Genomic DNA, 26454 nt, shown 5'->3' with positions numbered 1-26454 from the left:
TTTCTCATACTAAAAGGAGAAGAACTCATCACAGAACAATTTTTTTTCATGTGATTTCTGCTACACTCTGGTTACAGAAGCAGGAGACAGCAAACATTACATGCAACTGTCACATCACAGAGAGCACTGGAAAAGGAAAGGGGAACCATCACACTTGGAGTAGAACAAGCATCCAGGACTAAAGGAGATCCATTACAGTCAAAACAGACAACCAAGTTGTATTATTAAACACTGTTGATTTCAAGACTGCTTTTAGAAGAAAAGGAGGAGTCTAAAATCAAAGTATAAAATGTATTAGAAATATCAATAATACTGATCAGCAATTGATAGTAATACAGAAAGAAACAGTAAAAATGGCTGGTAACTGCTTTTCACAAGTAGTATACTGTAATTGTCATGCCATACAGTAACAGAAATTCTTTTGGAAACAATTAGATTTTCAAGATGTACATTTTTTCTAAAAGAGACGAAGCTACTAAAAATACAAGTGTGAAACAGAATAGTCTGCAATAATACCATCCATTACAATATCTTGTTACTTCTGTGCATGAGAATCAAGGAGTGGACCTGTGGTCTTATCTTCACAGCATGTGGCAAAAAAATAGAAAATATTGAAAGATTTGCCAGTTAAGAAATATCAGACCATGGAATTGAAGTCTGAAGGAGATGGTCATGTTTACTGGCTAGTAATTTTGTCATATGCTCCTCTTCCCTCCTGCTCTTCATCTGTCATCATTGCCATTCAACTGCCATCAAATACATCAGTTCAATATATTTCAGTTATAAGCATTTTGCAGTGGCTTCATATACCATCACTGTCCAATGATATTACTGTACTAATGCTTTTAGACAAAGGATTGTCATCATGTCAACACCACCATTTAATTACTAGTTATTTAGCACAAGGCTGTTGGATTTTTTTCGCCATGTACCATTTTGAGAGTTTGCTAAACATCTCAAAAAAAAAGAAATACTCAAAAGAGGATTTTTTTTCCTTCAACAATATCCAGGCTTGCAATATCCTTAAAGGGTTATTCTTTTGCCAGTTAATATCTTCAGATGTCCTTCCTGTTTTCTCTGGCAAACAATATAAAATTTCAGGGACAAGTACAATACACAACATATTTGTGCCTTCACCAACACAGGTAATACCAGATGAAGGAATCTGTTTATTTTATTGACTTAAAAAAAGAAAACAAGAGGGCGAGTGGGAAAGACTGTGATCTTTTGGATCAGTCTTCAGAAAAATGTGTGCTTTTTTTCTTGTCATCAGATCTTGTCATGGTATTCTCTTCCTCATGTACACAACTGTTGTGCAGAATTCCATCACAAAATTCACAAGCCTTTGAGCCTGCAAACTAAGAACTTTTCAAATCTCATGCTTTGTGGGGCATAGTCAAATGTCAAGTAAACATAAAGATGCCACAGCTGATTTAAGCTGCAGAGACAAAAACAAGAAGAAGTGAAAGAGCAGATCACTGCTAATCACTGCTATGAAAAGACTTTATAGCATCAAGAACATCACTGGTTAGAACTAAACACATAGTAAAACAAAATTATTTTTAGAATATGTTGATACAGAAAAACTTCTTGAGGGTAAAGATTTTAATTTGAAGATGGGCAATAAGAACCTTTCATTACTAAATAAAAGTGATGTAACAAAAATCAAAGATAAGTAGAAATGAAAAGGCAAAATCAGTGCACACCTACACTGGTGTATGTACTTAGTTTAGCTATGCCTATGGGGATGCAGTCTATGATGTGGACAGTCCTTGTGGAGCAAAGGAACAGTTGGTTTTTTTCCCTACTTTGTAGTTATTCTCTACAGGATCTTTCATATTATAAAAATAAGCAAATTAAATATAAAATATGTCCTATGTCATACAATGATATTTCTTTATGTTGTACTACATTTTGACAGTTGTTTTATTTCTTTATAGTCATAATTAGTGTTACTCAAGAGAAAGGTCTAAACTGATATTAAATATCGAACTGAATGTTTATACATTTTCAGTCTCATAAGCTCTCCTTATTAATTTGGAACCATTTAAATAACTCTGGAGATACTAAAGCAAGCTGCAAAATACATATCACAGTACTATCACCTCAAATTCATCACAAAGGTGAAATGGAGAATATTATTTGCAGCAAACAGAAGCATGGCTTTTAGCCAGTAAGTTTTACTGCTGATGGTTCAAAGGAAGACCTGGATTTTTTGGGACCACAGGATTAAAAACCAAAACCAAAGTAAAAAAGAAGAATAAAACCCACACCCTCCATGAAGCTCAAGTCCTTCATCTTCAATTGAACCTCATATAGATTACCTTACAAACAGGAATTTGGACACCTGGATGATAGAGCATTTTCCCTAACAGAAATCTACCAGCACAGCTTTAGCCAAATATCTATTCCCATCCTTTGCTGGCTTTTCTGCTCTGCACCACTACAAGTGCTTATCTTTGGTGGTGCGCACACATATGACAACAGATCAGTGAAAAGTCAACTTAATTTGACATTTCACACGGTAAAAAAAAGTGTCTTCAATGAAAAAGAAGTGCAAAATGTGCACATTTATTATGTTGATGTATATTCTACTTAATTTATTCATATACGCTTATTACATAACCAACATGTTAACAAATGACAATCGAGATTACGAAAGAAGTTGAATTCAGACAAGAAAGAGCAAGACCACACTGTGCTACAGTATAGCTACTACAGCTACTTCCAAAGAAATCTGACTTTAGGTATAGTTGTTCTCAGATTCAAACAGATCAGAATAGATTAGAATTCATAATCCACCAAATATGATCATAAACCTGTTCACAAAGGCCAGTGCATTTCATTCCCATGTTTTTGATTTCGTTTTCTTTTCCTTAACGTAATTAGTATTATTAAGCACAGACTTTTTAATAAACTCAGAAGATTCAACTGCTAATTTCTATTCAAATTACTGTTCAGTGCCAGTCATTCTGAACATATCTCTGTCTTGATTCTCAAATGATATAAAATGCACTTTTCAATCTGCTTTTATAATTAGACTTCACTGGGACTGGACTTTCAATGGGAAACTCTAGTCTTTAATCTGTAATCTACAGAAACAATGAAGTAGCGATCAGAAAAGATTCGTAAGCACAAAATTCAGTACCTGATATTACAATACTCTCCTACACAACATCCATAGTTACTACTTACCTAAACAAAATTGTTTTTATTTTATTTTTAATCATCAACCAAATGTCTATTTTTAAATACTGTAATTTGAAGTTACTTTCCTTAATTTGATTTGCTATAACATAAATCTTCCACTAGATATTACAGTTTCAAGCCCGTTTTCACTTCTGTGAAAAACATACAGAAAATTCTACCTGTGGACCTGGGTTGGTCATTACCTAAATATCTAACACACTTCATTACTTCCTCATCCAAACAGCTGCAGTTTGTAGTTTAAGACTGAAGCTTGTATACACAGTACAGACATTCATCTAAATTCAAATCTAAGCTGTAAGCCAAGTTTCTGTCTTTCAAGGCTCCATTTCAAAGTATAGGTCTCACTTCTGGGAATCTGACGTGTTATTGAAGTGGTAACTAGTGATGCTAGGATTTCACTTTTAAATAGCATTTTTCCTCATTTGCATTATTACATAATTCTTTGCAGCTGCAGTAATTCAGAAATGTATTCCTGTTTTACTACAGGAAAACATTTACCTACATTATTTTTCACTGAAATTCTACCTAATCTTAAATACATATTCTTATATATTCTGTAATAGTTCTTCATCTGTAGTAGCAGTAAGGAATAAGGTTTCTCCTAAAGGGACACCAGAGGACTCTATTCTCTAGTATCACACGTATTATTTTTTTTCAAGACTACAGAACTGTAAAGGCAATGAAAAGACAAGATATGCGTTCTCACTGGTATCCTCAGAAAATCAATGAATACTGTATACTTACTGTTTATTGCAATATACTTCAGTGTATGATTTCAGGAGTCAGAACACCTACTCTAAATTCTGAAATGTTCACTGAAATACTTCCATTGTAATTTCCCTTCCTTCAAATGTAATCATTCCCTACAGTAAGCTAACTAACTAGTCCCAGACAGAAGCATACCACATGCTACTGTTTTGAAAAATCAGCTGCATCTTACAGATCAGTTCTACATGACCTTACAAAGCTAAAGGAGAATTCTTGGTGTAGTTTTTAAGTATGATTGATACAAAGCTCATAGGATTTAATATTAAGGTCTTGAGAGACACAGAAAGGCAGTGTTCTCAGTGTTCTCAGAGCTACTCTTACGCAGAAGAGCTGTGGCTGTGCTCTTTGGATTACTGCAATTCTATCTGTTTATCTTTAAGCGCAAGATGGATGTACAATTTGATGACAAGACATTAGAAAGCATCATGAAGACATTACTACTGAGTGTGCTCCAGTGGGTACAACATACACTACTGAGATACTACAAATATGATTTAAGGATAAGATATTGCCAAGGGAAATCATTTACTGAAGGCAGATAAACAAAGCATGAAGTGTAAAACCAGATATAAGACAGTTAGCTCCGTAGAAGAGCAGAAAGTCTAGTGATGTAAAACAATGCCTCAGTTTCAGTGATCACACTTCAAAAAGTAAAAAATGACTCAAGGGTGACCAAATTTTAACCAAGACTGGAAGTGTCATGGGATACCGGGGGCCTGCATGTTGATGAACGACAGACAGATTCCTCTAAGAACTACACTCAAGACTCAAAACACGCAAAGGACAGTGGGGGGAACCTGACTTAAACCTCATGACACCTCCATACAGCGCAAAGTGTTGTTGTGATACTTCCCAGGTACCCCTGGCTTTCTCCAACCAACTTTGATAAATAATTGATCATCATCTGAAGAAGACAAGTCTCCCTGCAGTCTGGAAGTTGGGAGGGGAACTAAAATATTTGACAGAGGTACTCAGAGTAACCTGCTGAGATGGACACCCACATTTTTAAAACTCTGACACTTATACTTGGCATCTGCAGTGAACAGTCTAAATTTTCTTCAGTCTTTACTTGGAACTATCTACTGATAATACTTGCATCATATTGTAAATGCTGCAAATGATTTAAAACAATTAAAAGTAAAAGAACGAGGTCTCAATCTGTAGGAAACTTGGCAGGCACAAAATATACTGGAAGACTTCATAGAAGGAACACTTCTGGAGCGATATCTGTGCTTGTAACCTTTCTGCAAACAACTCTTTAGCTAGCTAAGTGATGTTTCACTTCGGAAAGAGTCCTTACCACTTACACAGTCACACAGCAAGTTTTGATCAAATAATGCTTTTAAGTTCTTTGACACTGGATGACATATTAGAGAAATCCAAAGAGTTACTCTTACTTTCCAGCTCCAGCTACAAAATATTTCATAATAGGAACAAAGCACACTAAAAGCTATAAACTATAATGAAGTCAGAAAAATGGACATTGTGCAACTATATGCTCATTCACCAATTTCAGAAATAGTAAATAGAGTGTATTCATGGCTGGATGGTTATTCCCAAAGTTTTAAAGTGTCCACTGAATTACGTATCTGACTTATCCTGTAAACACTCATATTTAGTGCAATCAAGTATTTCCAATGACTTCAGATGCTCTTGATAGGTTTTTTGTTTACATCACAGTAAGAAAAAAAATCAGGCTGGCCATCAGGAAAGATATCAACTAATAATAAGATCACGTCAAAATGAAGCACATATTCCTGGCTGATTATTCAGCAATCCTGGGATCAGCAAGTTTCACTTCTTCAAAGTGTTGTTCTACACAGTTTACCTGACGTGAAGACACACTCATTTTACCATTTTTCTTCAGCTAATAATAAAGGCAGGTTTGTCATAATCACTGTCTCACCATTAATACTACAGCTCTTCATTATCTCTCCTCACACAACAGAGCACTTTTCAAATATCCGAGAGAAAATTATAATTCATTCATGAATGTGAAAAACAGAGCAAACATCATGGGAACTGGACAGAGCTTTCAAGACTGGTGTGTAAATGGCATTTCGGCCTCTGTGACAGGACAGCAATCACTACTTCGGACTACAAGCATTTGTCCCTTGTCTCTACTCAGCTTCACGATTAGTCCCACAGCTGCTTGTTAAATTCTAAAAGTGAAGGGCCGTAATCTGCAATAAAGCCTGTCTACAAATGCTGTCAGAGAAAGCAGTCAGGTACTAGCACTCCAGGTCATTTGTGTTTGATAGGCAAGCCCTGCAACATCAACCTATGGAAATGTACTGCCTGTCACAAAGTAATTGCTAATCAACTAAATTACAATTAAGCCAGGAACAGAAGCTGTAGCTGCTCCAAATTCCAACCTCTGGTCTTTTTCTGAAGCTTTGCTTTAAGAAAAACTGTGATAAAACTTCCATAGTATCACTACATAGAACTACGGAAACAGATCATCCAGTTTACAATTATGGTTCATTTCATTGATTTTCATCATAAAGCAGTAATTTTAGTATCTCGGAGTCTGATAAACTGATATTTAACTATTATTCTGTTATCTGCAGATTACAGTTTTTATCACCAGATAGCAAAATATATAGTGTATATTAAGGAAAACAGGTTCTGAATTTATTTTTAAAATAAACAATCTGTATGCCTCAATTTTGAACTTAATAGACAGGCATAGAAACAGTGGGAGAAGACTTCCCTGCCTGTCTGCAAATTTATATAAAGAGCACAAGGTAGAATTGTCATCCACTGCAAGTCTCATCACAGAGCAGAAAAACATCTCATTAATAAAACATTGTGGTGCCAAAACCTCACTTTTTCTAGTCTTCACCAATAAAAATACTGCTTACTGGAGATAATTATCCTCCCCAAAAATGACTGCATGCAAATCTACCCAGTTCCCATTTTCTAGGTACACTGTTTTATTCTACTTTGTTGTGGCTTTATTTTGTTTTGTTTGTTTTGTCTGAAAACTTATAAATTTTCTATACACAGATCAAAATGTAGTAGATGTAACCTAAGTGTTTAAACTGAGAGTTTAAAACATACATTGCTTTACAGTCTCCTTGTATTCTTTACATCTCCTTTAATTTTAAAATAAAAATCCAGATTTTCAACTGGAAATACTATGGAATATCCCTATCTTTAATATGGGGAATTAACTAGTCCATTTCCTTTGGATCATGTGGTTTAACCTTGCTTTAAAAGAGAGTATACTGATGTTGCTGAGAATCCCAAACAGGAGATTCCAGTCACCAAACATATTCTTCCACACAATGTTTAAGCAATATTATTTTTCATCTAATAAGTAATCTGTATGCAACTTCCAGCCCAAACTTTGTTCTCAGTCCTCCACTTTAAAGATGAAGGTAACTCTCTTCCACAGATGATTCAAAATACACAGCATATTTTATCCTAATGAAACTTATCAACTTTATATAAAACAAAATACGTCGTAATGTAAAATTGAGAATAAAATATGATTCCTGTACAACAGCAGATCTTTCTAACCATGAAATACAGAGAAAAATTTTGAATGGGAGTGACACGTGAAAGAGAAGGTAGAAACTACTTAGGATTCAGATAAGATCAAAATACTGGAGTTACTACTTGCCTGTCCGATCAAAAACTATACTGGCTCACTTTAAGAATGTATTTGATGATGACCTTAATTCTCCTTTTATAAAAGATGTGCCATTAACACAGAACATACAATGATCTGTAGAATAACCATCTTACATTTTTGGCTTTAGTATTTTTGGTTAAATTTCGAATACTCTGAAGAAAGGGTCTAACTAAAGAGAAGAGTCTGCAAAGATAAATTTGTGAAAGCTTCTACAGTCATGCTTGGCTGTTAGAAGAAAAGCAAGTACATTCATAAACAGGTTAGTAAGTTTGGATTTACTGCTGAAAATCAGCTTAGATCACTAGCAATCTGCGAAGATGGAATCTAAATAAAAACTACAACTATTCTACTAAACACAGACTGGGGAGAAGTGGTCCAAGAACACTAGATCTACAGTCATTGACATTGCTGAACTGCAATTGCACTTCCTGGCTGTTTTGATCACTCCAACGAGGTCTCCTTAGGACAAAACTCATTCAACGATAAGAAACGTGGTCTCAAGCTAGTTAGTTCTTTTGGACTTCAGGTTCACAGCTAGGCCCCTGACTTTTAAACCAATTACACCTAGCTGCTGAGATTTCTAAGTCCTAACCAGTGGTTTTAAAGGCATCTGTCAGCGTCTGGACAGAAAGTCAAATTCAAGCACAAAAGATGCAGATCAAAAAGGAAAACCAGGGCGATTAAGGCACTTCCACAGCATTTGGGCTCTCACATTGAAAATAACGACCCTCAACATTTCTGTCAAGCATTCTGAACTCCTTAAAATTGTAGTAACATTAGTCTATTCCCTATTTTTTTTTTCTTTTGCACATTCTGAGGACCGCCTCCATCTTGACATGGATGAAGAGGTAATCTCTTAATACTAAGAATTACGAGTTCTTAGCCAAGTATTCCACCAGAGAAATAGCCTGACCTGAGTATGCCTAGTGCAAGTGACAGCAAATCTCGGAAAAATAGAGTTGTCATAGCCAGAACCACAAGATAAAAACATTTTGCCCAACACATTTTCATTTTGCCCAATTATGAAATGGTACACTGGGCTGAATACTACTGCCGAAGTAAGAGAGAAATGAAATATATGACCACCTAAGACTAAAACAAACATCTCTTGTGTCTCACACTGTCCTATAAAGTAGGGCACAAGATTTAGTACAGAGGCATCTGTATCATCTAGCAGCTGAATACTTTCCTGCAGGAAAAAGTCTGCGGGTTTGTACCTTTCAGGAGGAGAAAGGGATTTCTGTGTTTTAAGTGTAATTGCTGTTAGCTATTTATACTTGCTTATTCACCAATTACCTAATTAATCATCTGAGTGACTATTTAAGCCAACTCAGCATGTAAACTCTTATGTGATATTGACACACACTGAACTACATACTACATAGCCCTATCTTGTGTTGATTGTTGTGAAATGCATTCCAAACAGTAGAATTCTCTGCAGCCACTGGGGAGCCCATTTTTAAGAAAAACATTAAATGGATATTTTAATGCTCTTTGTGGCTACTAATATCATAGGATGTCTACCTTCCATTCTTTTAAGGATATGCTTAAAAATAACAGTGACATCATGAATCCCTTTCTGATTTATTTTAAAGCCTTCGGGTACATGACCTTGAGTACAAGCAAGAGTCGATCTTCCATTGAGTTCTGATGGATATTACCATTTAGGCACTACTCACCTCTTTGGAACTTTGTCACTGCACAGAATGGCTGCTGAGAGAAACGTACTGAAGTACTGAGACCTTTTCTTCCTAAAATGCGTTCAACTTCACTTCTTTTAAAAACATCAATGTTTTTCTACAATTTACAAGGTGTGTATATATTCAATTTTCTTTGAATTTTTTTCCCATTTAAAAATTTTGAGGACTTTGTTTTATACTTTGGATTCATTTTATCAATTTGATTTTATTTTCTTATGTAGAGCCTCAAGATTTTTTACAGTAATGAAAGGTGCTACATAAATAAAAGAAATTCCTTTCTGCACTTACATTCAAAAATAAAAGATCAAGAGTACTACTCCTTTGAAATTGGATATTCTGCACTCAGTATAACTCTTCCTTTAGAATGTGTATATATACATACTGCATTATATTTCTGTATGTTATGTTAATGTGATTTAAATATGTATATTTCCAAAAAGCCTAGAAGAGCTTTCATACGCCTTTTAACATCTGTGGAGAGACAACATGAATATCTTTACTAGACACTAAAATAAACAGAGAAACACTGCACTACAACAGCAATAAACCAAAAATATTTTAGAATATTAAAAGCATTACCGTTTCACAATTTATATTCAGCTCTTTTCAGAGATTACATTTCAGTTTTGTGTAGTAATGTCTTCTCATTTATATCCAAATATTACAAAAAGGTATAAATAATTTTAAAGTGGGGAAGGTTCATGATAGTTTTTAGAAATTATATGTAGAGTTACGTACTACCAGTACCCAATTATCCTTATTTCAGTTCTAAAATATGTACTCAAGTATTACGTAAAAGATGAATTCATACTGCTTCATTACAAGCATCTAAAGGTCAGCTGTCTAATATAACCCACTTTCTTTTGGATACTACCAATTAATTTTTTTTTAACAACTACATTATAGGGGCAGAGTTCAGATCTCAGGAAGTGCCCAACACCATTACTGTTAAGGAAAGCTTAGACAACTTTTCTGTACTTTTTAGATGGTTAACATTAGGTAAGACCACTTGCTTCCCTAAAAAGCCTTACTAACTTGGTTATATGAAACTGCTCTTCAGACATTCAGACTACTCAATCAGAGAGCTTTGAAGAAAATGACCAAAGCACATGCAGGTATATACTCTATAGGAGCATCTTTTCTCTCCCTTGGGCAAAAATACTGTAATAACTATAGTAATAAAGTTATTTTGAGTTACATTTTTAGTTACAGCTTAGGAATGACATTTGAGAAGCGATACCAACTGTCTATAGAACTGAAGAAAATGAACAGCAGTTTCCCCCAACAATTCTCCTGTCTTTCCAACATGTTATACTGCATTTCCTTCAGCTACACACAGACTGCGCCACTTCCTTAAGGAGGTTCTTTTTGTCCCTTTTCTTGTGTCAGTTCCCCATTCTTCATGCATGCACAAAAATTTTCTGATTGCTTTTGTGCATTCATAGGAATTTCTAAAGAAAACCGAGACTAAGGTGAAATGGCTGAATTTACACAGAAGAGATAACCATTACTGCAAAATCTTTCCAATCATTCCTCAGCTTTCTGGATTCTCACAAATTCATTAAATGGTTACTGCAAATCAAACCTGCACATTTATCAATGCTTAAGATAAACTATATTTGTTTTTGTGAAATAGGATTTTAAGGATAATAAATATTGAGTCCCCGTGCCAGAGAATAATTTTAACTACTAAACAGTATTAGTTATTAGAATTAATAAAAATATTACACCTAAGGTAATACCACATTTAACGTTTCTTCCAGACACCTTCTCCTGCCTACACCTTGGATTTCTGCTCATAAATTAAGCACAAAAATCACGTAATTATTTGTTATGCATCTTACTCCTTATTGCTATAAATCATTTATTAAATTGTCCTATTTATTGGCTTACTAATTACTGCTTGTCTGAATTCCATTAGCACCCTTTCCTCCTCCCACTCTAAAGTAGAGAAGTCATTCTTCCAAACAGTTTGTGCCATAAATTTAAAATGCAACATGAAGCCTGTTTAACAAAAGGATAAGAAGTTATTTTACAAGTAATTATTTCAGTATTTTTTCTCATCATTTTTCTTTAGTTACGTAAGAACACATGACCCTCATAATGAAACACAGGAAGGACAGATACATCACCAAAGCCTTAAAACTTCAGACACAAAAGTGACAGTTGGAAGTAAAGGAGTAGAAATATGAAACACTGCATTAAAGAGTAGTTGAGCTCACATTTATGTGAAAGAAAAACTGAAATATTTTGTCCCTTGATTTGAGAATATTCTCAGATTTACAAGACTGTAATTGCAAATCACTTTCAAACTAGCCAAAACATTTTTAAAATGAGAAACTTGCACTGCAGAGAAGTGTAGGCAATTATGCTACAATCATAATGCTAAAATGTCATCACATAATGACATTTCAGTGGCACATCAATGCAATTTTTATACCTTTGAGTAAAAATTAAGTATCTAAAATAAATTATCTTCAACTTCCTGCAGTCAAAGCAGTAAAAGATTTTATTGTCTTGTTTATATCTCTGCAAATTATCATGATTTCCCTGCACATCAAAGCAAATAGTATGAATTTCACTAATGAAGTGATCGGGAACACTTCAACTCAAATTATGTCCACACTATTAAAGGACCAAGTATGTATTTCAAATATATGCTTCTTGAGACTCTGAATGATTCCCCTATAGTGTTAGATTCGTTTATGTTATCCAGTTACTAAAAAGTAATCAAATATAGCATGAATACATTACTATACTGCTAGAATGACTTAATCACATTTTCTATACAGTCGAACATGATAAGGCAATGGAATTTTATTTAAATTTTAAAAAGAAATAAATAAAAGACAATTAGTATGGTAATAGTGTCTAATGGTGTCCTATCTTTCTACAGGAAATATTTAAAGAATATAATTTCTCCCACAACTCTGAGCCTGAACCTGTATTCTTCACTCATGAATAAATAAATAATTCAGAATATCTTTAAGAAAAGTATCCACAAAAAGTTTTCTTCTATAAGTTTATACATATGTAAAGAGGCTCTAAGGCACGTAAGAAAAAAATACTGCAGCTGTATCTCTTACAAAACTCTCCTTCAAGACTGATAACATTCAGCCTTTTGCAGTACTAGTATAAACAATGAGCAACCAATATATTTGCTATACCAATCACATCTTCACAACCTACTCCTTTAAACAAAGCAGAGCATATTTCTTAAGTATCACAAAGTGATTTCATCCTAAAACAGCTGTCAAGCTGTGTAGTATTATTATTTCCTTATGCCAACACCAGCAGGCTGCATTCCCAGATGAGGCTATACCACCCTTCTGCTTGTTGTTATAGTCACCCTGCCTTCCTTGTTGGATTAACAAAAGTATTTGCACAGCCATCAGGTGAACAACATAAAGAAATTGATTTAAATTAAAACTGAACTACAAGGAGTGGAGAACAAAAGTGACCTTCACTTGGACCAGTTCTTTCCCCCAGTTCGCTTTACAGACAGAAACGTTTGTGCTGCACATGGAATGACAGTCAAAAGAGAGATGATCACTTTCTTTATCAGCAGCATGCCAGTTTAAAGTAACCACTGAAGTAGGATGCAAAGTTGAAAGAACAACTGCATCCCCAAATAATTTTTTCCATTCCTAAAGAGGAACCTAAACAATTACCTCATCTCGACTGCCAAACAATTTGACAGCTAAAGACTCCCAAAGTAAGTGTCCCTTGATTATCTATCTATTTAACTGAATATGACATGAATCTTCTGTGTACAAGCATGGTTTTTTGAATATATTTCCACCATATTTTTTTTATTTTTCAATGTGACTAATAGTAGTGTCTTGATTTTTCCTTTTTTAATTAAAACAAACAGACTTTAAAAAAAAACACACAAATACGTGAATTTCAATAACAAATTACTTTCTCATTTCCTTCTTCCTTTAAACGATGTCATGAAGAAATTTTAAAGGGCAACGTGTTGCAGTTATAGAAAGCAGCTAGAACTGTTGATAATCATTTAAATACCTTATATTAAAAGTTTTCTAAAAATGCGTATTTGGTCAACTGAGTACAAACAGGAAGTTTAGCTAACATTAGTATGGTTTAAAAAGTTAAGCAAGAGAATTGCTCCAAGCAGGACTTGTCTGAACCTTAAACTTTTTAAAAAATCAGCTTGAGAACGATGTCTGAGAAATGGCTTTATGCTCATTAAAGACTAGCTTAATGGCTCTCAGCTTCACCAAAAATTGTTTTATCATGTTTTTAATCATGCCAAGGCCTATTTAGAAAAATAGTGTGTTTAAATCCATAAGCATTTCTCAATCAATTGTCTAATATAAGATAAAATCTAGAACTTTTAACTAGGATCATTTAATTCAACAGCTGCTACACAGAATAGTTCATTGTATTTGGATATCCTGATACTAATATAAGATTGGGAAGATTTTATACATACACTAATTTTATTTCCAAGACTTAACGTGTTCGGAATATTCACTTTGTAATATACAGGTTGCATTAGTGGTCTTTCACAGTGAATGAAAACTACCTGGACCACTAGGTTTAAGGGGGAACTGTTATTAGTATCAAATTCAGTGAGAGTCCATTTAATAGAAGTATCCCTTAGAAGTCAGCATGTCTCAATGTTTTCACCAATGCTGTGAACAAGACGACAGAATGCAAACTTGCAAATGGTATCAAATTGGTAGGTGCTGTTGAGACACGCTTCAGGGCAACCTGAAGAAGTGGGTTTTCAAGAAACATCATGAAGTTAATAAGGCAAAAATGAAAGTCTGCATTTGAACAAATTAATCTCATCCACCAGTATAAGCTGGGGACAATTTACTAAAAAAACAGCTTTGCTAAAAAGTATTCTGAGTTCTTGCTGGATGAGGAGAGCATTTAACTTCAGCTCACCACTGCAACCATGAAGGCCAGACATATCCTAGGATGTGAGCAAGAGCCTAGCCAGTAGGCTAAAGGAAGTGGTTATTCTATCCTGTTAGTAATGACAATAACGCATCTAAAGCACTATGTCCAGTCGGGGGCTCCGCAGTACAAGTGTGACATACACATAACGAAGTGAGTTTTACACAGACCCACAAGACTGCCAGGAAGACAGAGCAAAGAAACGTCAAGCAACCAGAAACATTCAATTTTGGAATGAGTTTTTTTACTGAAGTCTTAAAGTATCAACCTGAGTGGTATAAGAGGAGACAGAGCCACATTTCTCAGTAAAGTTCCTAACAGAATAGGACAGGAGGCAATGGACACAGAAAAGAAAATTTTGTTTAAACACGAGGGAAAAGCTGACAGTGAAAAGCAGTCAACCTGCAGAACTGGGAACCTGACTGAAACGGGTTCTGATTTGAGCAGGAAGGGGGACTACAGGACCTGTGAAGGTTCCTTCAAACATAAAACATTCTATGATTGTACGTTTTATTCTCAGTTCAAAAGTAATTGTGAAAAATAATCAACTCGACCAGATATGAGTTACACCTCACACATAAGTGTATTTCAGGTACAATAAAAGGATTCTGTTGTTGTTTTTTTTTTTTCTTAACATCATAGCCCTGTTTCATACTGGTATAAATCATCACCTGACCACTGAAGTATCTGGGGCCACTGTAAACTAACAGTTGATTAGATCTCAAACTTTGGAAAAGTATTGGAACTTTTGTTTTATATGCAGGTTTTTTGTTTGTTTCTACTGCATGCATTCTGCCATCAAGTTGAAAGTATAATTAATGTGTAATTTCTTCCACTGCCTGAATTTGCTTAAGCAGGACAGATTTAAAATCTAGAAGTAAATTTCAATTCCCTGCTTAAAATCAACACAGATGTTGAGGAAATATCTGGGAGAAACAGATACATCTCCTGTCCTTAAGAACTTACCACAAACTCATTCCATTATATGCACATGGATGTTTAGACATCATACATGGCACTTTTTTTTCACTTAAAATGTAATGTTAAATCAGCAAAGGAACTTCATCATTTCTTCATTAATTGTAAAGACATGCCGATAACTTTGCTAACATTTAAGTATCACGGCAAACATACTTGGCTTCATCTTTGCATTATTTCATATTTTAATGGCACTGGGAAATTAGTAAGAGAAACAGGAGGAAAATACTATTAACATCCACAGAGCTGCTCAGCTGCTTTGCTTTCCTTTACCACAACTTCAGATGATGGAAAGGGCAAGATTAATGCTCAGAGTATGGATATCATTTTAAAGCCATTCAAATACGGAGAAGCTAAATGATCATACCTCAGCTGTACACGCCTCTTGCAACTCATGTTTCTCTTACCAAATAAACCGGGTTTAAAACAGAGCAGACTGCAGTTCTGATAACATCTGCTACAACAAATAACAAAAAAAAAAAAAGTGTGAAGTCTGATGAATGTTTAAACAGAACATTTTTTATGGATCAGCTAAATCTTTTCTGCTTTTTAATTAAAAGTAAAGAAAATGGAACTTAATTATCCTGTAAAGATTAGCTTGTGGGCATCTTCCTGTAAATTACTTCTAATTGAAAGCAAATTGTCAAGTGACATTCAAAGTACTGTCCTTTAAAACACAGCTGTTCCATTGCTGATTTCAGTACATTACACTGCTTCCTTGTTACAGTAAGGCATATTTGAATATTTAAACAATTTGACTGGTTTTGTATGGATTTCCATTTCATGTATCTTGATCACATTCCCTCCTCCAAAAAATTATAAGAAATATTAGCTACTTTATTGAATCAATTAATTTTTCTTTGCCTTTCATTCTGAAGTTTATCAACCACCGATGAGTACACAGCATGGGTAACCAACCAGTGCCAGCTGGTAGCCTGCTACCTAGCCTGCCAGGAGCCAATTTAATAGCAAAAGCACTGTAAATACTGGGGGAAAAAAAATCCAGCAGTCTTACAGTATCAACTACAAACTGAAAATTTTCTCTATATCTTACATTTTAAACTTTACCTCTTTCAATTTTTATAAATTCTTGAGAAAATATTTGATATATTTTCAAAGTAGATCATTAATTCTTATAGATCAAGATAAAACCATAAAACACTAATATGAGTTTATCAAAATGATCAAATATATTTAATAAAGCACTTAAATGTAGAATGTAGCTTATCATTTCAGATGGATCCGCAACCTCAACCCAAAAATCTGTTACTGTCTTTTATTAAATCTTCCTTGAGACTGCAAGATTTCATTTGGAAGGATTAGATTTCAGCCTTCTCCTTGCACATGTGCTTATCTTTTCCACAAAAAAAAAAAAAAAAAAAAAAAAAAAAAAAAAAAAAAAAAAAAAGTCATTTTATCCTACAACTATAAACAAAGCCATGAAGAAACAGAGATGAAATTCACATTTTTATAAAAACATAATAACGTTTGGCATTTCTAGTGTGATCCTCCCACCTCTACAAACTTTATTCCCTCCAAAATTCTGAATTTACACACTTTTCTGTAGAAGAAAGATTATTAAAACTTTGACATGAAGAACATACTGCTTTTACAGGACTGGGCTGAAAAGCATGTCTACACTGGAAGAGAAGAGGCTTAAAGTGCTTTGGACACTGTTGTTTTAGACAGCAACAAGTATGACTTGCATATTAAAGCTGTGATAGAGGACCAGTTTTTCCAATAAAACGCAGATCTTCAGTCCCCAAATGTAGGGGAGGATGAGCCAGAAGGGACTTCTCAAGGTATTAAGTTGTTTTCAGCACCAGCTGCAAAGACAGCTTACTCATTTAGTAGTGAAATGGTGGTACCACTGGGAATCTACTGCCATCTCCTTCTTGTGAACTGCTCTTCTCTTTTCTTCAGAATATCTCGTGGCTTTCAGCCAAATTAAGAACTGTGTGTGCTTTAAATTACGCACACCAGAAAGGTATGGACTGGTTTGCCAGATTAGAAAGGTGTACATAAACATACACAATATCAACACTGCATTTGGGGTAACTTGAGTAAAGCTGTAAATATTAATCAAAAATTAACAGTAAGAAAACGTGAGAAGTGCCATTTTAATTAGATGCTTAATTTTAGTTTCTTTAGCTCCCTGTCATGGTCATCATGTATCTGAGCAACTCAGTTGTTTAAAAAAAAAAGAAAAAAAAAAGGTAAAAAACCACACTGACTAATCTGTGTTGTATCTTGGCTTACACACTCCCCAGATATAAAGTGGTGGATTTCTTTCCTTAACATCATAAGCAGAGATTATATAGGAAGGGAAGACATCTTGAACTGCATTCTAAAGGTAATGAGATAAGTGGTTACTCATATTTATTTTGGAAATAAAATAACAGGAAAATTATATTATATCCTGCAACAAATAAGCTTAAGCCCCTAAAACGTAACGTCTATTCCATTACTAAAAGTAGTGGTTTTCAATCAATCTGCAGGTTATACTGGAAGACAAGCCTACAGGACCAGATGTTGGTGTCAGTCAAAAGAATAAAGACAGTGTCCTCACACTGCAGCAGTCACCTAGCACTGAGGAACCACTGAAGATTCCTGTTCATTGAGGTTATATTTCAAAATCTAAGACATAGAAAAGTAGACCAGCAGTGGTTATTTGCAATGTTTCCTAGATCTTAATCAAAAATAATGAATAATGCTAGTAGCCCATTAATAACATTAGTGAAATTAAAAGACCAGGAGAGCTAATTTTTGTTTTTTGTTTGTTTGTTTGTTTGTTTTTCCCAACAGTGTAAATAGTAAGGATCTTCTCTGCTTCTGAAGCCTTGAAAGAAATACAAATGATATCAGGATATAGCTCAGCAGTCTCATCAATACTTTCTGTGATCTATTCTCACTTCAATATTTGCTTTTTTTTCCCCATTTTCAATGCAATAATCAAACCAGCACACCCAGTGCAGTGCAGTGCAGTGCCAGCACAGACAGGGGAAAGCAGAAGCTGAACTTTCTGTCTACTGCAAATAATCTTCTTTTTAGGTATTTTAATTTAAAAATATCTCATTGGCTTCTGAAGTAATATTCTGCATAATCCTTTGGCAAGACATCTAGAAATCACTTTTGTTCTGACATCTATCATAAAAAGAAGACAGAAGACTGATAATGCATGTTAAAGGAACAGAGGACCTTGTAAGTTCAAAGACAGGTCCTCTAGGAGACCTTTCATAAGTGATATTAAAGCAAAACCTAAGACTAAAACAAAAAATGCAAATAAACAAAATCCACAAATACTAATGGGCATGTCACTAAACAACAAGCTAATCTTGGTCGATAAGGAGATTTAAGCATAAACAAAGCAAACAAACAAAACACACACCAATCAATCAAACATGGGGGAGCATTAATAGGAGATTCTCAAAACATGTACAACCACTGGTCAAAAGTAGCAAAAGGTGCCTGATTAGCTGAATTAATTCTGGAAATCCTTGAGTAGCTTCCTTTAAAATAACTAAATAAAACACAATTAACATGGAACTCAAACTTCATTTATTTGTGATAGGACAGACATGCCATACCATTACTATTTAAACTTTTTCCTAAGGGATGCTCCATCATTTTTCCCTCACGGAAAAAATAATTATTTTAGAAGATTTTAAGCAGAATTCAAATTTTAGGCTAGAGACTCATAAGACAGTTCATTTACACATAAATCACGTGCACTAACAAAAATTAATTTACTTGTTGTTTTGCCATTATAAACGCAGCCAACAGTAAATCACACAATGCAGTCAAACATACAGTTTTGTGGTGCTTGCATTCAGTTCGAGAGTAAGGAACAGCTCAATCTCACAGATCTAGTACTGAACCTTCTCAATGATGATTACAAATTTATGGTCCTTTCTTCTCTTTTCACGAGAAATTCTTAGTATCTATAAAATATGAATAATTCTAGGACTATTATTATAGTCATTATCATTCTTATGCATTACTTGAATTACAGTGCTATTTTAGGAACACTAGCAGACTTACAAAACCATAATTTTTAATTATTTTACTTTCAATACATAGAAACTGGGAATCTGTTTGCCAGTAGCACTATTTCCAGGATAGCATGCCACTTACCAAGGAAAAGTGGACTGCCAATAGCCATGAACAGGTGACCACCAGCTGGAAAATAGCAAATTCTGCATGCCAAACTCCAAATTCTGTTTTATGAGATACAACAGATTCTGTCATACAGTTCTCCTATCGAATAGTTTTCTATTTTAGACAAAGAAATGACTGAGACCTTTAAAAGGAGGTCTGTAAACACCTTCCACAGTTCCTCCAGTCTAGACATCTGTAACACCCAGAACATACACGTCACAAGCAGAAAGAAAACATGGCTTCCAAAATTCAAAGTCGGGTACTTTTCTATGAAATCTACAAGTGCTTTAGTTTTCATAAACATAACTAGGGAAATTTAAAAAAAAAAAAACAAAACCTTAGGTTTTTTTGGTCTTTATTTTGCCAACCTAAGCACACATAACATTATGGAACACACTCTTTTCTTTAAAACTACATCACTGAAATACCTGTATCACATAGAAAATAACTCTGATAGGCATTTTCACATACAATGTTGTACCTGTAAAAAGATTAGGGCATGTCTATCACAACCTGGTATCTCCCATAAGATATCAGTGGTAACACAATTATTCAAGATTCTCTAGTAGTATAACGAGAAAGAAAAAAAAAAACAACATTACCCCCCCCCCCCCCCTTCAATCTATGTCAGAGTTTCATAGTTCCTTCTGAGTAGACCATCTGGAATCCTCCTACTTTTAGTGGACTACTATGTGCATGCATAAGCACACACAATTTCAGACACATTAATTTCTGATTTTGAAAAACAGGAGATAAAACTGCTGGTACACAAGGATAAACACTTACTCTGTATCCAAGAGGAGATAATGAGAAGATGCTTCCTTCTGTGGCACCACCATGCACATGTATAATTTAAACATTGAGCAACATTTCAAAGTTCAGTAGAATTATTAAATACAATCCAGTTTTACATATGCATAAACCTGTAAAAAAATTTTTAAGCTAAAACAGATCTGAGTCTTGCTACATTTTTTAAAACAAAGTACATTTAAAATATATACGGAAAACTAGTTATTTTTCATCTGACTTAATCCAAAAGGTGGATGAGGTAAAATATAGATTTACTATTATTATAATCAAAGGGAAGTCATGTAAAACACTAGCAGCTGTAGTGTCTCATTACTGGCTGCATCTTAATATTTCCATCACTACAAGGTGCCCAACAGAATTTAACAAAATAGTACAAAATTCATTAATTTCCTTGGAAAGTTAACTTCTTTGCTACAGAAGAAAACAAAAGCCCTAAATTAAATTATTCTGAGATTAAAAACATATACTTATCAAGTTAAAAATAAAAATAAAAAAAAGTATGTATATATTCTCTTCCCACACATACAGGAAAAACCCCACCATGATCCATAATCTCAGGACTCTCTCTGTAAAAAGTGAGTTTTAATGAATTTTAAGATAGCGTTAAACAAGAACTTCACCTGGATGGATAGAGATTATCCGAATTATAGATTATCTTATACAGTCTTATATTCTACAGAATCCTGTAATATGCCCTTAGATGAGATTCATACCACACAACTTCTCACAGACGTTTTCGTATCAATTCCCACACTGTGAAGATTTTTCCACGTCAATCTTCCAGTGTCAAAAGGCAGAGTAAGTTGTTGTATGCCAAACTATAAGCTAATTCTTAGATTTTAAATGGAGCCAGAATAAGGACTGGAATATGTTCCATATTGACTGCGGAGGATTTGTTTCAAATTTTCACCAATTGCTAAAGAATAATGTTTGTTTTCACTGTTCCTCCATCGATCAGATCTTTTAGTTACAGTCAAAACTTAAAATAAGAAATTTTCATCAGAATGCTCCCGTTTCCAATTGTAAATACAAAAATGTAATTCATTGTGCACTTAGTGGACATTTGAGAACATTAAGAAAAAAATTTAAAAATCATTAAAAAAATAGAACAAACAAGAATTCACGTTCCCACCTTCTTCTTGAGCTATAATGGCTACAAGAAGTTTGTGTTGTCGTAATATGGTTATTATAGACAAATGTCTACTTCATTCTCAGCTCCAGCCTGCCTTACGAACTATTACGTTGTTGTTGTTTTTTCAAAAATCCAAGTTTTTGCACGATTCAGCTCTCAAACTGAAGTAAAACTGTGGAGCTATGTGAAGAAACAGATGCACAGAGCAATCAAAGAGCCACGAGGGAATCCCTTCTGCCCTCTTGGAAGAAAGGTTTACATTCATGGATAGAATTCTTAAGTGCTCCTTCCAGCAATGTAGCACTGCTCACTGCTTTGTAGAATCTCGAAGTGCAAGAATGACACGTGATATCATTCACACAGAAATGCTGTGTGTGTATAAACAAAATGTAACAATTGCTGAGTATTTTATTCCAATTTATGCTCATTGTAAACTCTGAATTTTAAGGACTCAATATGGCCGCTTCCTATCGCATTTTACTAGTGGACACCTTCTTCCAAAACTACATTCTTTTAATAATTTTGACCTGCAACGGGAAGAAATAAATTCCTTTTAGAAAATTTAGGCAAAGAGAATGATGATAAAGATTGCATTGTTCATTTTTTTTCCTTTATTAAAAATCTTATAAAAAATTTTTACAACTGTTTTTAAAACAATTTCCATTTTCTTCTCAAGCAAAAGAGATAGTGAAATTTATCTAGGTTCCTACAAAGCATGTCAAATAGCAATCTAAATAAATTCCCAGATAATTTATCATAAACGTTTAATCTTTTCCAAATTAATCAGATAAAATGGCACATAACTGACCTCCTGAAAAGTCTGAGTTCTACTACACTTCCCCTCTGTTCACGAACACTGTGATTGACAGTTTAAGTAGGAAATCTGATAAGACAAAAATATAGCTAAATAATTACACAAATGTTCACTAACTACAAATCAGCATACAGGAACAGTCAATAACTTAAAAGAACGAAGTGCTTGTAGCAGAAGAATCACCTTTGGAAAGAACAAAAATCAGAGGATAACTTGCATTCAGCATCCCAACATGGTTGTTCTGGGTTCCAGATATTAAAAAAAAAAAAAAAAAAAAAAAGACAACAACAAAAATGAGGAAAAAAAAAACCAACAACAAAAAAGAAAATAACAATAAAAAAAAACATACACACTTCAGAGTTCAACACTGATCTGACTACAAGTCTGATTTTTGGGCGCCTGTTTGCAGATGCGGTAGAGTTATCAATCCGAACAGACACACAATCCGGGTCCAATGTCACTTCTCCTCATTATGTTAATAGTTAATACATGCAAATGAAAACACTCTAGCAATTTGATTTCTTTGAAGATAGTTTGCATATTGTCTTAGCCATAATGACTGTACACTTCTCTCAGCCTCGATTTATGCAAGGGTAGTTTAGTTCATTTTTATCAGCTCAAGTTCATTTTGGCTGCTACTGGAATGTATGCGTGTGTTTCTTTTTTACCTTTCACCTAATTACCATTCAGGTACCATAAGCAGAATTTTCATGCTATTGGTGTTTTTCTTAATTAAGAAACAAATGAATTCTCCCTAGCAAGAAAGATGGAACAACAGAATAAGATGCCAGAGGCTGATGTTCTGCTTCTTAATTGAAGCTGCTTCATTGTTAGGTGTCTGTTATGAGGGGGCAGAAGTGTCACGAGTTTATTGTGAATAGTATAAAAAAAATAAAAGCATAAATGGTACTTTTAAAATTACAAATGAATACAGAAATATTAGCATTACAGGCATAGCTCAACTAAAATGCTCTCCCTTCCTCTGAGAGAGTAAGTTCTTTAAGTATAAATTATTCTTCACATCTGGAAAGCCCCAGGTTCTAATCCCAGCCCAGAGTGAATCCTTTCTTTTTCCTTTGTCTATTATCTGCACCCTGCTTGTGTGCTCATGTTGTTCAATTACGGAGGTACCTGAATTTACCAGTGAGATGAATTTTGTCTCTTTTCCTTCATCCTTTCAGGAAAATAAGTCTCTCTTGCTTTCACTCTCCCTCTTTCACAACCTTCCCAATCTCGTTCTTAAATCGTGCTTTCTGCAAGCGTTAGGTTTTCCCATGCAATCAAGTATCACCACCACTAGCAGTTTTAAGAAATTCCTGGCAGTATGCTAGTCAGGACACTATTTCCCCCCTGTAATTTACCATGAAACCTAGAACTAAGGATCAAGGCCTCTTAGAAGTTCTTGTAACACAGACCATACATTAAGGGTGACAGCCCCTACACTGCACGTGTCACAGGACAAAAATGGGCATTGTACACAGAAGCTGAGAGATTATTTGGACTTAGAGTCTGGAGCTGTAGCACAGGGCTAAACACCACCCTTAATCTCAACAGTTTAAAAACAGGGACTACCACCAACATGTCATTTGTAATGAACACGTATTAATCGTGTAAAAACTGGAAAGCAAACATCTGACAAAGACATCTGTAAAGTTGAGATTAAATCCTACCACTCCTTGTGGACACAATCTCTATCTGTTTCCATAGGAATTTTAAGTATGTAAGAAATACAAAATCAATAAATCCTCCCACCAGAAGAAATTAACTCACTTTTCCATTCAGACACTTTCCCATTATCTAAAAGGGGAATGCCAGGAAAAGGATAAAAACCAAAAATATTTTTAGAACAGCATTAATCATAGATCAATTTGATATAATCCACACTAGACCTAGAGGAAGCACTACATACTGTCCTAAAGAAACACAGATGAGACCATTCTGAACAGAAACTGACCCTCTATAGAAAATCTCTCTGCACTTTCTCCAGTTGTTTTTTGGTTGTTTTTTTTTATTCCCACAGGTTTGAACAAACAATACATTAAATTTACTTTCTGTTTAATCAGTGCTCTCATGCAGCTGGTTTCATCAGTAAGAATACTAAATTTATGTATCTGTTGATGTAAAGGTATGTGTCACATAGCAGTGATACACATATTTTGAAATGGAAACTATGGAAATGTGCAAGAAAGACTTTTTTCCTCCCACTTCCTTCCTTCGAACATTTGCTGGAGGTTGTTTTTTTTTTTCCTCTCTCAGCCAGAGAAAGCCAGATCCAACACATACAGCAATTTAACAGTGTGCTGCTTCTATTTATAAATCTTTGCTTTTCTCCATGAAAAAATACTACACTTTTTGAATAATTTCATCTTAAAACATAAGATGCCAAAAATGATAAATAAATCTTTTTTTTTTTAATTTTTTCTACTGATTTTCTACATCTGCAATTCCTTAAGCTTAACTGTTACTTCTTGTTTTACACCATTTGCACTGAGAAGACAATCAAGGCAAATGTCAGCAGTTTTAATTTCACGCGAAGCTATAACAACTGTTCAGACACACAAAAAAAACACCTCTGCACGTAGTCTCCACACAGTAAACAACAAGCCTTAGCTCCTCACCAACAGGACTCCCTCTTTCTGCATCTCTGCTGCAGTCTCAACTTCATTTTTCCTCTCAATCTCGCTCTGACCTCCTCACATGGTGTCCCTGCCAAATTCTTGGCATTGGAAGTGAGGGGGAAGAGGCCATACCATAAGCGTGTTGATAATGAGGAGATAGAAATAGAAAACCAGCTGGATTGTCCTAATAAAGTATGTCTGGGATTCAGAGACACAACAACTCCTTGTTCAGGTCACCGTTCAGCATTTTAACCCTTTGCATTCGACTTGACCTCTCACTGATCTCCATTAAATTATTAAATTAACATTTAATAGTAAACTGTACTTGAAAAATTCACTTTGATTTCACAGAAACCTATGCCCTGCTTCTGTCTATCTGTACTTCAATTATGTTATTTTCACTAGAGACATGTAAGTCCATCCAGAAGATTTTTTGCTCAGGGAAACTTAATCATTTTTCTATTTTTCTGTTATCTTAAAAATGCCAATTCTTTTAAATTTGATCACTGTTCTTTTGCTGAAGTGTGGCGGGGGTAACTTTGAGGCCACTTATGGGTTTTCCAAATGTTTAATGCAATAACTTATTGTTTCTCTTTACATAAGTAATTAATCACTAACTAATCACTGGAAATTAAACAGGCGCTAACATACACAAAACAAATAAACAACAACAACTTTAATTTACCTACATCTGTGACCCCTTAGTACTAAGAAATCCCCATTTAAGCTGATTTGATTAAGCCTTCTATGGTGCTTCTATGGACCTTCATTTCTAGTAAAGGGCAAAAACAAGAAGAAAAAAAGCCTTTTGTTTGTTTGTTTGTTTTGCTTCTTAGTCATACTTTAAGTCTTCTTCACAGATCATCACCAAGCAAAAATGTCACAGATCCTTAGAATCAAACAGTATACACAACACCTTCTGTTATTATGCTTATTTGCTCTTACCATTCATCCTCTGGTGACTGATCACCCAAAAGTAAGTAGAGAAACCAATGAAGGACAGCTCTTGATTTCTTGAAAATCATGGCAATTTCAGCCTCTTTATCTAAGCTATCTCATGATATGTTTATAGTTCCTCATTTATAAAATAAATATTTTGAAATTATGTAAAGGGATTTTTACTCAGAGGTCAGAATTATCCATATCCTATGAGACTGTGGTATTCTGTCTGATGTTATTTAAAAAAAAAAAAAATTTAATGTTTGAGATACTGTGTATTTTCTGCAGGAGGACTCTTCTTAACTCAAAAAAAAACATTCCTCAGAAAAGGCAACTAATACCTGACTTGCACATAAGAAAAAAATTTAGATTTCTACTACTTACATGAATATAACAGGTGTTAATAAAACTATGGTATCAATTGCAAGAAAATTATTCCCTTTAAGACAATGCATATGAAGTCATATCAAAAGTTGTACTTCCAGTCCCTCAGTCTCATCCAGTTTAACAAGATGCCATTTTTATTTACAGACTATTTAAACAACTGCTTCAAAGGGGAAGCATGATGACCAGCAAACAGTGCTATATACAATTCACCAATTTACTCAAATGATGATCACTTCTTCCCATCCTCCTAGTGCATAAAGTATGCATAAGGTTTAGCCTAATTACTCCAGATAGTAAATACAAGAATGGCCACGTGGCACTTTTTTTACACACTTTCTGTTCATTCAATGAACTGGTCTTTGGAGTTCCAT

General features: G+C 34.5%; 1 protein-coding gene across 3 annotated transcripts in view; it reads right to left on the bottom strand.

Annotated features, from left to right (window-relative positions):
* The window catches only part of ZFPM2 (zinc finger protein, FOG family member 2), a 304685-nt gene that overhangs the window by 260054 nt on the left and 18177 nt on the right, over positions 1-26454 (bottom strand). The window contains exon 1 of one of the 3 annotated variants that reach the window (XM_090137894.1): positions 24758-25045. The exons of the other annotated variants lie outside the window; for them this stretch is intronic. The gene's annotated coding sequence lies outside the window, so the exon portion shown is untranslated. Of the gene's footprint in view, positions 1-24757; positions 25046-26454 lie in introns of those variants that run through there. 3 annotated transcript variants of the gene reach the window in all.

The sequence above is a fragment of the Phasianus colchicus genome, chromosome 3 (assembly GCF_987193195.1).
Source record: "Phasianus colchicus chromosome 3, bPhaCol1.hap1.1, whole genome shotgun sequence".
Lineage (NCBI taxonomy): Eukaryota > Metazoa > Chordata > Aves > Galliformes > Phasianidae > Phasianus > Phasianus colchicus.
Note: the sequence above shows the minus strand (reverse complement) of the source record. Positions and strands in the feature narration are given on the sequence as shown.